We start from the raw sequence: 12,577 nt of genomic DNA, 5'->3' as shown, positions 1-12,577 counted from the left end.
GACAAGGAGAGTAAAGGGGTAAATCAGCAGCTTCTCTGCATCTGCCTCTGGACTAGGGGCTCCTGGGTTCTCAGAGTCAGCGATCATCTGGCAGTCTCACTTGCAGCCCTTGGTTCAGCCCTGCAGGGAGGGATGGAAAGGAGAGAGGGCTGTTGGCAAAGGGTTGCGTGAGGACAGCTTGCTCTGTGGGCTCGCTCGGAGCAAGAGGAAGAAAATGAAGAGTTTCTGGATTCTGTCATCCCAAATAACTTGTGAAAAGCCACAAGTTATTGCAAAACTCACTTGAAATAATAAGCAGTGCCCTGGGGGAAATGTGTGGGAGAGGCAATGACAGTGGTGAGTCTTTGATGGACTTATGAGCTAATCAGCCCAAGGGCTGTTCTAAAGGTCATATTATTAAGCTGCTGAGGACAGCTGACACAAACCTTCACCATTCTTCAAAGTTTTCCTATAAGAATGCTTTGAAGCAACAAAATCCACTTTGTATTTTTTACTGCATGTGAGAGTATCAGATCCCCTCACAATGCATCCTGTGAGAACTTTTTCCTCCCTCCTTTAGGTATATATGAGGTGCTTTCGTGTTTGAGTTCACATCACTCCTTTCTAGTTACAAAATGATGTGTTTAAAGGAGGAAATGCCCAAGGTCAGTCATTCATAAACCTAAGTTCACACCGGGAAACTAAAAGTTAATGAGATTTTCAACTGTGGGAGCTGGTAGGAGCCCAGGTGGAAGCAGTGCCATGTTTGGGTCCTACTTCCTTGTTAATCCCTGGCTGGAAGCAGCCATCTGACCAAACAGCTTTCTCCCCTTGGCTGTTAGCACTCTGTGACAAATAGCTGCCTATGGACCATACTGAGAAATCCTTACTTTAGGAGCCACAGTGAATGAAAAGTAGATGGCTGCCTAGGTGGTGTCTTGAAATGTGCAGCAGGAAGCCAGTTGGAAAGTGGATGAGAATAATTCCAGGTACCGCACTTATTGTACAGATGCAATGCCCCAGACACCCCTACGGTCTCTCCTGTCTGCTCCTTGTGGGAGAAGTCTTGGCTTCAGTTCATTGGAAGTAATTTCTCCCCAAAATTCAAGAGCTGGCCGCTGACAGGTTGCACAACGCGCTTTCAGCCCCTGAGTCCATTAAGCATATCTCTGGTCACAGGGTTCCTGTAGTTTGCCAGCTCTGTGGAGAAGTGCTGCCCCAGTCTGGCAGTTTCAGGTGGTTCTGCCACAATACCAAGCTATCTTAGTGGTGAAATAAAGGGAAAATGCATTAGTTAAGGCATAAGGTCTTGACCTTAAGCTTGCTTTTAGTGACATTTCTGAAAACAAAGGGTTAGAAGCAAAATAAACATAAACGCAATCGTAGCATGACTTTAGAGATGGGTTGCCTTTCTTGGTGCTTTCTTACCCAGGATAGTCCTAAGATGTGTCCCGTGAGTCAGCTGTTTGGGTGGCAGACAGGGAAGGGCCCTTGGGATACAGCATCTCCAAACTGACAGTGTCCTGGGGCAGTGACCTGCACCTCCCCTGCCATGCCTGTCCCCAAGCGGCAGCTTTCGAGATCTCTCCTTCCCCTCCTCTCTGTCAACTTCGAGAGCTAAGGGCCCTACTCTTCACAGAGCAGAATTGCCGTAGGCAACTATTCACACCAAAGTAGGTACTTTCTCCTCCTCCTCTTTGCTATCAGAAACCTGGATTCTCGCTTTGAATCAAATACAGATGCCAGCTGAACGACTTGCCCGCGTACCTGCATTGTATTACACATTTACCGATACCATACTGTCCTGAAAGATCTCAGATGTATTTAATCTCTTCTAGTTAGACAGCTGCTATATACTTATATAATCTTCTCAGACTAATAATGTTCTATAAATCAAATTCTAAGAGATGTTAATTATAAACCTATGTTCTCTGCAGTTTATAGAATGCTTCTGCTCTGTTTTTGACAGAAACCACTTTAAACTAGATGAAGATTGCAATAAGGTGCCTTGCAGGACATGTTAGAAATACGGCTTATTTTTCCCCTCCTGCCCTCCTCAAATACACATAAGCTTTATAGATAACATTTTCTGCTAGCCTAAAGTATCTTTTTTAGAAACAAGTGGCTCTCTTGTGGATCTTTACCAGTGTCATGTCAAGCAGAAATGTGCGCAGAGCAGACCAGGAGTCTTTTCTAACCCACTTTGTATAGGTTTAAATGTAGATATTATGCAGGGCAGTAGGGCATCAGACTCGGTGGAGTTATTTCAGATGTAATTGAAAGCAGCACTTGTTCCTAGTACTTCATAAATAATACCAATAATTCTTAACATTTCACATACTTTTTGTGCTTTTAATGTTCTGCTGTACGATTCTTATGGCCAGCACTGAAAAGTGAAATCCTTCTAGATCTCTTGTAACTTAGCAAAAAGCTTAAAGAGTTAAATCAGAGATGAAGAAGGTTAACTTTTTCAGAAGTTAGTTTTAGCCAGGATAATTTAATTCTTGCAGTTGCTTTTGATCTTTTAAGTTGACGATGAACTTATTTTTTTTGTATGTCATATATTATATAACATTGTAGTAATATACATGTAAGTAGGACAGCATTACAGATAATATGAATTAAAGCGTGGAAAGTGTTTTGGAGGTGATACAAACAAGTTAACATGAAGCATACCAAAAATATAATCAATAAGATACAATTTCAAAATGAAAACATTAGCTGCTACAGCATTATGATAAATCACATCAATTGTGTGCAACAGTACAAGCAGATTAAATATATGGTGGTGAGAAGCAGAACACATCATGCGCAAATAATTCCCTCTCTTTCAAACATTTATTGTTTTATAGTTGCCGGTATAGGAACTAGTTTCCCCTACCAAGGTTGGAAAGAGGAGGAAAGGAATGTGTGCAGGTTGGGAAAACATGCACTGCAGGAACTTGGAACTCTACTACCTGCATATGGTCCATCCATGTGTATTTAATTAACTGACTATTACACAGGAAACATAGTAGTGAGATTAGGTTTTGTTCATCTATTGCAAGCAGCAAAGATAAGTCACCCTTCTCCCAATCCCCATGAGAAAAAAAAATTGTGGTGTATAAGGAGCAGAGATCTGGAGGATTTATTATTATTTACACTTGACTCTCCTCCTTTTTCCATTCGTCCCTAATCCTAGCTGAGAATTGCTGGGCTACCTCTTCTGTGTCACGTTTCAGATAACCACAGTTAAAGCTAAGCTTGTGCTTCTGTTGGCGATGGTGTAGCTACTTGCCAAGGGTGATGGGAGAAACCTCGTACCAGCTCTACTTGTTTCTGTCTCCTTGCCCCACACCCTGCAGGCTCAGCTTGCAGAAGCCAGCACGGGAGAGGTGACGAAGAGAAGAGGGACATGCAAGGGCACAATTCCCAGATGAAGGGCTCAAGCAAGAGGAGGCAGCTTTGGGGATGGCCAGCCCCTGTGAGTGGGATCCAGCAGCCAGGTCTCAGTTTGTCAGTCCCAGGAAGCTCATCCTTCGATGCATAATGCCCAGTCAGGCTTTCTCATGATGAGCCCTTCCTTTTCATGAGTCACCCTTTCTTTCCTACTTGACAGAACACAACAGCAGCAAGCAATCCTTTGTAATTGTTTTCAGCCCTTAAATATTAGCCACCATTCAACAGACATGTTCATAATGTCAGTGATCATGTACATTAGCAGCTGAAAGAGCACTGGCCATTGCAGTCACCATACAACACAATGAGAGCCTTGTTGCAGGGTCTTAGAAAATATATCTGCCATCTGTCATATATCTGCCATTTTAAATGAGCCACTATTACACTCCTTCGGTCTATTCAAATTCACAAATTGTGGTTGTTTTCAGGTCTTATTACCATTATCTTGTGGAAGATTGAAATGTTTTGCTCTCTGAAATCAAATCCCTAATAATTTACCTGCCTGAGACACAAAGAAAGAAGTTGGGTGGAATGTTTGTTTTTCTGGAACAGCTTAATACTCCCTGAAAGGTAATTAATACAGTTTACTACAGTAAAGCGTTTTGAAAGATTCAATGTATATATTTGCTGAGTATATGGGATAGTTGTTTTTGCCTAAATTCCTCATGGAACAGAGAACCAGGGAACAATGAGCAACATGCCGGTGGGGGGAAGTGGTGATAAGGACAGACAATATGGCTTTTCCTCTTTCAGCTAAGCCCAGATCAACAGGATGAATCTGATATTTTCATATTACTTTGATATTTTCATGTTAATTTTCAGATTACATATTACATGTAATCTGGTCAGCCAGTATAACTGTGTTGTGACAAAAATGGCACTGAGTCCTGGTTGAATGGCAGCTGCAGGGGCAGCAGCATGGTGTACTGCTGTGATGGTGTGCTCCTTCCCCCCATGATGTGCTCTCTCCCCCTCAACCTGACCTCCCTGTAAGCAGCACGTATGCAGGGGCTAGTTGAGCATGCAGCAACTAAGACCCATCTAGCATGCAAATATGACGATGAGTCAATCATCTCCCCCCCGAAATAGGGGGCAGCCCAGAGCCCATGGAGCTCTCCTGCATGGCAGTGGGCTGCACTGCAGAACCTCCTCTTGAGCAGGGACGCCTCTCACGGTTACTCCTTGAGGTTGACAGATTCCTTACCCGCGACAGATCCTCGGTAAGTGATTAATAGCATGCTGAAACTTTGCAAAACTTCATGAAACTTAGCAAAGTTATATCTCTGATTAATTGTGCGCATAATCCCTTAGAAATAAACCATTGGCCAAGTCTGGGACCAATATTGGATCCAGCCGCACCCAGGCTCCTCTCTGAAGGAGTTTAGAAAGCAAGGGGGTCCAGTCTGAACCTCGTGACTCGACGGGAGGGTCTCCTTGACACTGTTATCTGACCCTGTCCTCTATGCAGTAAATAACTGAGTGAACCTTGCCATTGAACCTCATTAAATCATTGTCTTATTTACGATTGAACTTTGTTAAATCACTATCTTACTGCAATAAAACATAGTGCTGCTTCTCTCTTATGAGTGAAGTGCATTACTCCCCATTCATCCGCGACAACTGCCTGGAGAGCGTAGCAGCACGGAAGCAGGATGACTGCGCTATACTAGGAGAATGTTTTCCTGCAGCCTTTTAAAACCAAACAAATACAAATCCCTTGGTTGCTTCAAACCTCCGGTTTGTCAAATGAACAAGAAAGACAAAAAATCCATAATGTGGAGCTGCAGCTCAGTCAGCAGGGGGCAACTTTTAGATGGCTGAAAAGCAGCATCTTGACCTGTATACCAGCTTTAAACAGTCTGCCTAGTATTATTAGAAGAAAAAGGCATTGGAGGAAGCTCCTTGCTTATCCCCTCCATATATTCCTCATGAAGTAACCCTATGCAGTGAGTTCTGCTCTATGCCACCCTGTGAGAAGTGTTTTTTTCCTTGCCTGCGGTTCTGTGTGCTCAGACTGCTTGGCTTCAGAGCAAGAACTGGTGCTTCCCAGAGGCTGGGATGCTCCTACTGCATGCCTGCTTCTCAGAAAGATGAACTTTGGGCAAAATGTTTAGGAAGTGGTGTGTTTGCTTGGACCCCTCCAGCAGCTACAGGCAGGACGCGTTCTCATAACTCTGCAGAGGGTTCTTCATCTAGAGGGGAAAAAGTCCATTCAAAGGCAGGCAGGGGGAGGAAAACTACTGGAAAGAAAGAGGAGGAAACAGTGCAAAATATCAGTCTAATTTTTTTGTCTAGGAAACTACTTCTAGTAAGTATCTGAACATAAATTATAGCCACCAAAATTAATAGACTACTCAATCCCTTCCATTTATTAACATTCTTGGCTGTTCCACAGAAGTTTAAGCAAGTTTACTGAATTGCATCATGATTATTAACTTGAGAGAATACCCTCTAAGCATCTTTATTGTCCTTTTAATGTCTGATCTTGAGAATGTTATGGCTGTAAAATGAATTATAATGATGTACTAAATGGGAATAATCTCAGTCATTTTATTAAGCACTTGGTGAAGGAAATGAAGATTGCTGGTGCTGTATTTTCTGTGACTATTCTGTGAACATGTGTGCTGCTCCTCAGTAAATGAGTATACAAACCATATGTTATAGCCTGGGATGCCACAATGGATGTTTAACCTCTTAGTGATGATTTAAACATGTTACAGCTGTATCTCCAAAAGCACTCAGGAAATCTTCCATGGCATTATTTCTCATATTGAAATGACCGTCAGTAGCTCAAATGATCAAGCTGTTGTTGCCAAACAACAAACCATCTCACTCTGCCATCTTTTTTTCCTGTCTCTTACATGTCTGTGTATTCATTTCCATGGCTCCCTAAGAAAAGACTGTTTCCTTTGAGGTGAAAGTTGATTACTTTGGTTAAACTCATGTGGCTTTTCTTCTACATTTTAAATTTTATTCTGTAAATACTTGTAGAGTAATCACTTTTAGAAAGTTTTAAAAGAACAGAAATATTAATACCTAAATACCATACCTGATGAGATGCAGCCATGAATGATGAGAAACCTGGCTGATGTCATTGTGAAGCCACTCGATTATCTTTGAAAGGTCATGGCAGTCGGGAGAGGTTCCAGAGGACTGGAAGAAAGTAAATGCCATTTCTATCTTCAAGAAGGGCAAGAAGGATGATCTGGGAAACTACAGGCTAGTGAGCTTCATCTCGATCCCTGGGAAGGTGATGGGGCAACTAATCCTGGATACTATTTCCAGATATGTGAAGGACAGGAAGGTGATTGGGAGTAGTCAGCATGGATTTGTGAAGGGGAAATGATGTATAACCAAACTGATGGCCTTCTGTGATGAGGTGAATGGTTTGGTGGATGAGGGGAGACCAGTGGATGCTGTTTACCTTGACTTTAATAAGGCTTTTGACACTGTCTCCCATTACATCCTCATAGGCAAGCTGATGAAGTACAAGCTAGATAAGTGGTCAGTGGGGTGGACTGAAATCTGGCTGAACTCTTGTGCTCAGAGAGTTGCCATCAGCAATACAAAGTCCATCTGGAGACCAGTCACTAGTGGTGTCCCCTCAGAAGTCAGTACTGGGGCCAGCACTGTTTGAACATCTTCATTAATCACCTGGATGATGGGACAAAGTGCTCACTCAGCAAGCGTGCTGATAATTCAAAACTGGGAGGAGTGGCTGATACACCAGAGGGCTGTGCTGCCATTCACAGCAACCTTGACAGGCTGGAGAGATGGGCAAAGAGGAACATCATAAAGTTCAACAAAGGGAAGTGCAGGGTCCTGCACCATGCACCAGCATAGGCTCGGAGCCAACCCAGCTGGAGAACAACTTTGCAGAGAAGGACCTGGGAATTCTGGTGGATAACAAGTTGACCTTGAGCCAGCAATGTGCCCTTGTGGCAAAGAAAGCTGACAGCTTCCTGGGCTGCAGTAGGAAGAGCATTGCCAGCAGGTTGAGAGAGATGGTCCTTCTCCTCTACTCAGCCCTGGTGAGGCCACACCTGGAGTACTGTGTCCAGTGATGGGCTCCCCGGTACAAGAGAGACATGGAGCTGCTGGAGCGAGTCCAGCAAAGGGCCACTAAGATGATTAAGGACCTGGAGCATCTAACATAGAAGGAGAGGTTGAAACCTGGGACTCTTAAGCTGGAGAAGAGAAGACTGAGGGGGGGATCGTATCAATGTTTATAAATATCTGAAGGGAGGGCATAAAGAGGAGGGGGCCAGATTCTTCTGTGGTGCCCAGTGACAGGAGGAGAGGCAATGGGCACACACTGGAACACAGGAAAGTCCCTTTGTCTAAAGAAAAACTTGTTTACTGTGAGGGTGGTCGAACACTGGAACAGGTTGCCCAGAGAGGTTGTGGAGTTCCCATCCTTGGAGATATTCCAAACCTGACTGGACATGGTCCTGGGCAACCTGCTCTAGGTGACCATGTTTGAGCAGGGGGGTTGGACTAGATGATCTCCAGAGGTCCCTTCCAACCTCATCTATTCTGTGATTCTGAGATTCTGTAAATGTGGGAAAGAACAGTTCTCCTCTTTGAAATTCTGTTGAGGCAGTATTGTGTTTTACAGCATATCAAGATTTCTTCTTTTTAGGAGCATTTAGTCCTATGGTCCTATGGGATCTATTTTTTTTTTATTCATTAATTGAATTACAAGTTCTTTGGGGAAAGACCCATCTTTTGTTCTGTGTTTGTATAGTACCCCAGGTCCATGAAGGAAGGTCTAGGGCATTTTTCCAATACAAATAACTGGTAGTTATGCGTGTTGTGGTTATCACCTGTAACACATTTTGGCCAGATGGGAAGGGCAGGAGCTAGATGGCAATCAATGATTCATGAACAGAAACTCCTTGAACGACTGACATCTGGTTACACTAAGGCAAGCAGAATGCTAATTATAGGGAAATGACAAGTTAGGGAGTCAATCAACTTTCAGGAAGCGCTGGCTAAATGAGACGTGAGGAGTAGTTAGTTACCTAGTGTAGGGTCACAAGGCACGTCTGTAAGGTCGGGTGTTGGCAGAGAGTGGAGCAGATGCAGTGACAGGTATTGACCTGAGAGCAAGTTATGGAGAACTGTTATTTCTTCTGCCATGGCAAAAGAAGGAAATTTGATGGCAGCTTTGTTGCATAGTTTCTTCACATAATACTGTACATTTAATGACAACCTGGAAATGTACTAGCTCAGGTCCAAAGTTTATTGATTCCCTTTAATGCAATAACTAGGTAATGCTGAAACTTAAGAACATCTCTGGAAAGCAGATACTTAGAACTTAGCACAAAATCCTGTATTAGTACTGAATTCTCAAATGAGTGGTTAGTAGTGTTTCCCCTGCTTTTTCTTGCAGGCATTTGAAAATGTCTTTCTGTTTTGTCCTCAGTTCTGAAATCTGATTGTTATTGCAGGGACATAAACATGTTTTGTATTACAGACCAGTGTAATACAGGCCAACACTGTGATAATTAAGATAGCACAAGGGATAATGTACAGATTTTTTCAATTACTTTGGAATCTGAAAACTTGTTTTTCTTCCATTGCTTTTCACAGTTTGGTAGACACTATTCAGTCAATTATAATTGTACATAAAATCAATGTGTTAACTGCAGAATCAATACATTAGAAACAAAAGGCATCTGAAAGCAATTGAGTGTGGAATATCCTAAAGGGAAGTAAAAGACAATTCTATGCATGCATGAGATTTTGCAGAAATAGGTATCAGAGCGATGAAAAATATATTTTAGTGTAAAATGCCCGTGCTTATTAATCTCTCTCCAAAAATTTGCAGGGCAGGATATGAGCATATTGGCTTTGTGGGACTAGGATTTAGGGGACAAGAAATTCTGTCTCGGAGATCGCCTGCTGTTGCTCTTGGGTGGATGTGAGCCAGAGCGCTGCTTAAGGGATGCCGTGCACAGAAGGTTTCCTTATGGTTAGGCCTGAGTGCAAAAGCACGCAGCTTGATGAGTCTTTTCTTGTCACTTCAGAGTCTTTCCTAGCCCTGGCACTGATGCAACTAAGACATCTCAGAATAAAATTAATGAGATTTAACCATATGCTTTAATTTCAGTTTTACTGAATGGATGGCAGCTTTAGTGCACAGGATCTTCTAGCCCGGACCAGTCTTTGGGTATTTCAGTGGGACTATGGGAAACATTTTGCTTTGCACTGCACCTACCTGGCTGCACCCCCAACCCAAGGGTTGCCTGTGGGCTTCCTTGGCGTGTGCCGAGGAAGAACTGTGTTCCTCCACCATGCCAAGAAAATACAGTATTGCTTCGTGCCCATTTCCACCACAGGCTGCCTTGCACGCTGCCTGGCCCTCTCTCAGGGTGGTCCTGCTTTTACTGGAGCGAGGTCCAGGGGTGTCTATTCTGCTTGGGTAGGATTCATCAGACAATGGTGTTTAGAGCTCTGTCAAATCCATGAGAGCTAGAAAGGATGGGTAGGGTTTTAAAATTTTCTCTCTCTTGGAGAAGGGGTGTGTGTTCTATTTCTTGATTAAAAAAACTCCCACTCTACTTATCCAAACATTATGGAGAGCTGAACTTAACCGTAGGCTTTTGGACCATATTGGAGGTTGCATGACTGGAGGGGCATCTGGAAAGAAAAGAAAAGAAAAGAAAAAAGGCAATTCCCAGCAATCTGCTGCTGAAATTTATTAGAGTTCTTGTGATAACAAGGCTGCCAGCTGCTGCTCCGGGTGCCATGGAAACCGGCATTGCTGGGAAGGCTGCTTTAAACTAATTTCTGTTTCAGAAAAAGAAGAAAAGAAAGCAAGGTTTCTGTGGGATGATCTGGTTAAAGGGCTTTGCCCCTGTGTTTTAGCAACGCAAGTGGCCATTGCCCGGCAGAGTGAGTGAGAGGTGCCGCAGAGGCGATGGGCACCTGCACGGGGCAGAGGCGGTCAGTGCTGTTTTGGGGTGGGGGACAAGGGGGGGGTGAGTCTTAATTTGGGAGAGAGGTAAGTATCCAGCAGGATATGACAGTTCTAAATTAAGCGCTAATCTCATCGGATAATGCTCTCATGGTTAAAGCGTCGCACTGAAATTCTGGAAAACTGACTAAAATGCCTCGTTTTCACAGAGATTTATGAGCAGGCTGCTCAGCGCAGCTCAACTAACACGGAGGAAAGGGCTTTTTCTCCCCTCCTCGGCCGCTGCGAGCTCTTTACGCCACGGACTGCCCGAGGCGCGCAGGACCATGAGCCGCCGCGGGGCACCTGGGCATACAGCTCTGGCCGAGCCCCTCCCGTGTTCTGCCAAGGTCGGTGAGTCAAGCTCTCAGACTTCGTATGCAGCCGCTCCTCTGGGGTTGCTTGCAGCTTGTTCGAACGGAGATATTTAAAGTCTATTTCGCAGTGATGTTCTGAAGACTGGGACTGACATCTCTGAAGTGCTTTCAGACTCGTGAAAGGAAAGCATAATAGCGATACAGAGGCATCGTCATTGCTAATCATAAATAAATGAGAAGACGAAATCAAACACATTTAGAGAAAGGTTTAGCACCTATTCATGTGTCTCTACTAGCAGCAGGCTTTTGTTTTTTCTCTTTGCATTCTCACTCTGTGAACAAATTGAGCAGGTGAATGCATCCCGTGGCATATTTGGTCCTGTTTCATAGCCTATTTTAAAATGCTGGTGCATACAAAACTATATCTGTTAGTGGTAGGGAATAGTGGAGGCATTTATGAGTGCTTCATATGTCCCTCACCTTCTCTGTTGAAATTTTCAGCTGTTTATGCAGCCCAGCTACACAGAGTAAAGGGGCAGAGAGATTTCTTTTCTCCAAGTCCATGTCAGGAATTTCTCCACGATGCAGCTTCAGCTGCAGTTTAGGCTTCCTGGATCCCCACATATCTTGGCCTGAAATAGCCAGTTTAATGATCTTCTATATAAGATGAGGAGGAAAGAGTTTCAATAAGCACTGATTAGTTGCACTCCTGCAGAATGGAGCATTTTAACAGTGCTGAGATGTAGCAGCGCTGAGCATTAGATTCCCAGAAGACCTGAATGAAAGTTGCTTGCTCTATTGTTATTGCTGTTATTATTTCTTAATTTAAAAATAGCTCTGATAAAAATAGTGCACTGAGAAACTTCCAGAGGAGGAATTCTTTTGGGTCTGGGTTGTTTGCATTCTAGCTGATTTCTTGGCTGATGTAGCCTGCAGAGTCCGGGTTTGGCCATGCTCTCATCATCAGCTTGGGATTCAGGGAGTTTGTTGTCTTCTTTCTCAGCTACCATCCAGCTTGTCAAAAACACTCTTTCAGGAGGTGCTCTCCTCACCAAAGATAGGAAAAGGGGGAGGGATAGAAAAATACTGACATCACCAGGAACTCAAGCATTTTTCTTTTTCTGTACTCAGATATCCCAAATTTCACTTCTTTTTACCCATTTAAGTGCTACCTCTTCTCCCTGTTCTTAGTCAAGCATCATAATGAATAAGTTTTCCCTCCAGAAATAATTGATGAGAATCAGCCCAATGATTTTTGCTTTGAAACATGGGCAAATGTGCTGTGCAGCAACAGTGTTTAGAGAATGTTTGTTAGTATTGCTGTCGTAGTGATCCTATGATTGCTGCAATAAATGTACAAGAATCCATGAAACAGAATCCATGAAACAGAAAAGTGGTGAGCCTTATTCCTCAAATGTAACAGTTGGGGCTTTCCATTTTAAGTTTCTTTGGCTTTTTTTGCTGGGGCTTTTCCCTAAAACACAAAGAATGAAATTGGAGAGATTAATGTGAGATTTTCAGAAGATTTTACATGACAGTAGTCATCTTTAACATATGGTGGAGGTGAGAATGATCATATTTCTATAAACGCTCTGAAATATTTCAGACTTATCTCTGTACTACACATGTATCATTTGTTCTTCAGGTTATTTGGTAATACAGTAATTTGTTTTGCTTAACACTGTTTGATGTTTTTCCATTTTCTTTACATTTGACCCACATTGTTTCTGTGCTTATGTGACGATGAAGCCAAGGAGACAGATAGTCTGTAGCAATATATCCTTGCATTCCATGCCTTCTCCATTTATTTTTATTTGCTCTGATTTTCAAGGTATATTGGAAAATAATTTAAATAAATCGGCACACAGAGCTTTGTTACAGA

The 12,577-nt window shown here is 43.1% G+C and overlaps 1 long non-coding RNA gene across 5 annotated transcripts in view; it reads left to right on the top strand.

Annotated features, from left to right (window-relative positions):
- LOC112965316 overlaps positions 1-12,577 on the top strand; it is a 94,772-nt gene that overhangs the window by 28,691 nt on the left and 53,504 nt on the right. For 4 of the 5 annotated variants that reach the window (XR_003253245.1, XR_003253246.1, XR_003253249.1 and 1 more), the window contains exon 3: positions 3,846-3,987. The exons of the other annotated variant lie outside the window; for it this stretch is intronic. This is a non-coding gene — a long non-coding RNA (uncharacterized LOC112965316). The remainder of the gene's footprint in view (positions 1-3,845; positions 3,988-12,577) is intronic. 5 annotated transcript variants of the gene reach the window in all.

The sequence above is a fragment of the Apteryx rowi genome, unplaced genomic scaffold (genome assembly GCF_003343035.1).
Source record: "Apteryx rowi isolate R43461 unplaced genomic scaffold, aptRow1 scaffold_21, whole genome shotgun sequence".
NCBI lineage: Eukaryota > Metazoa > Chordata > Aves > Apterygiformes > Apterygidae > Apteryx > Apteryx rowi.
This window is presented reverse-complemented; position numbering and strand designations above follow the sequence as displayed.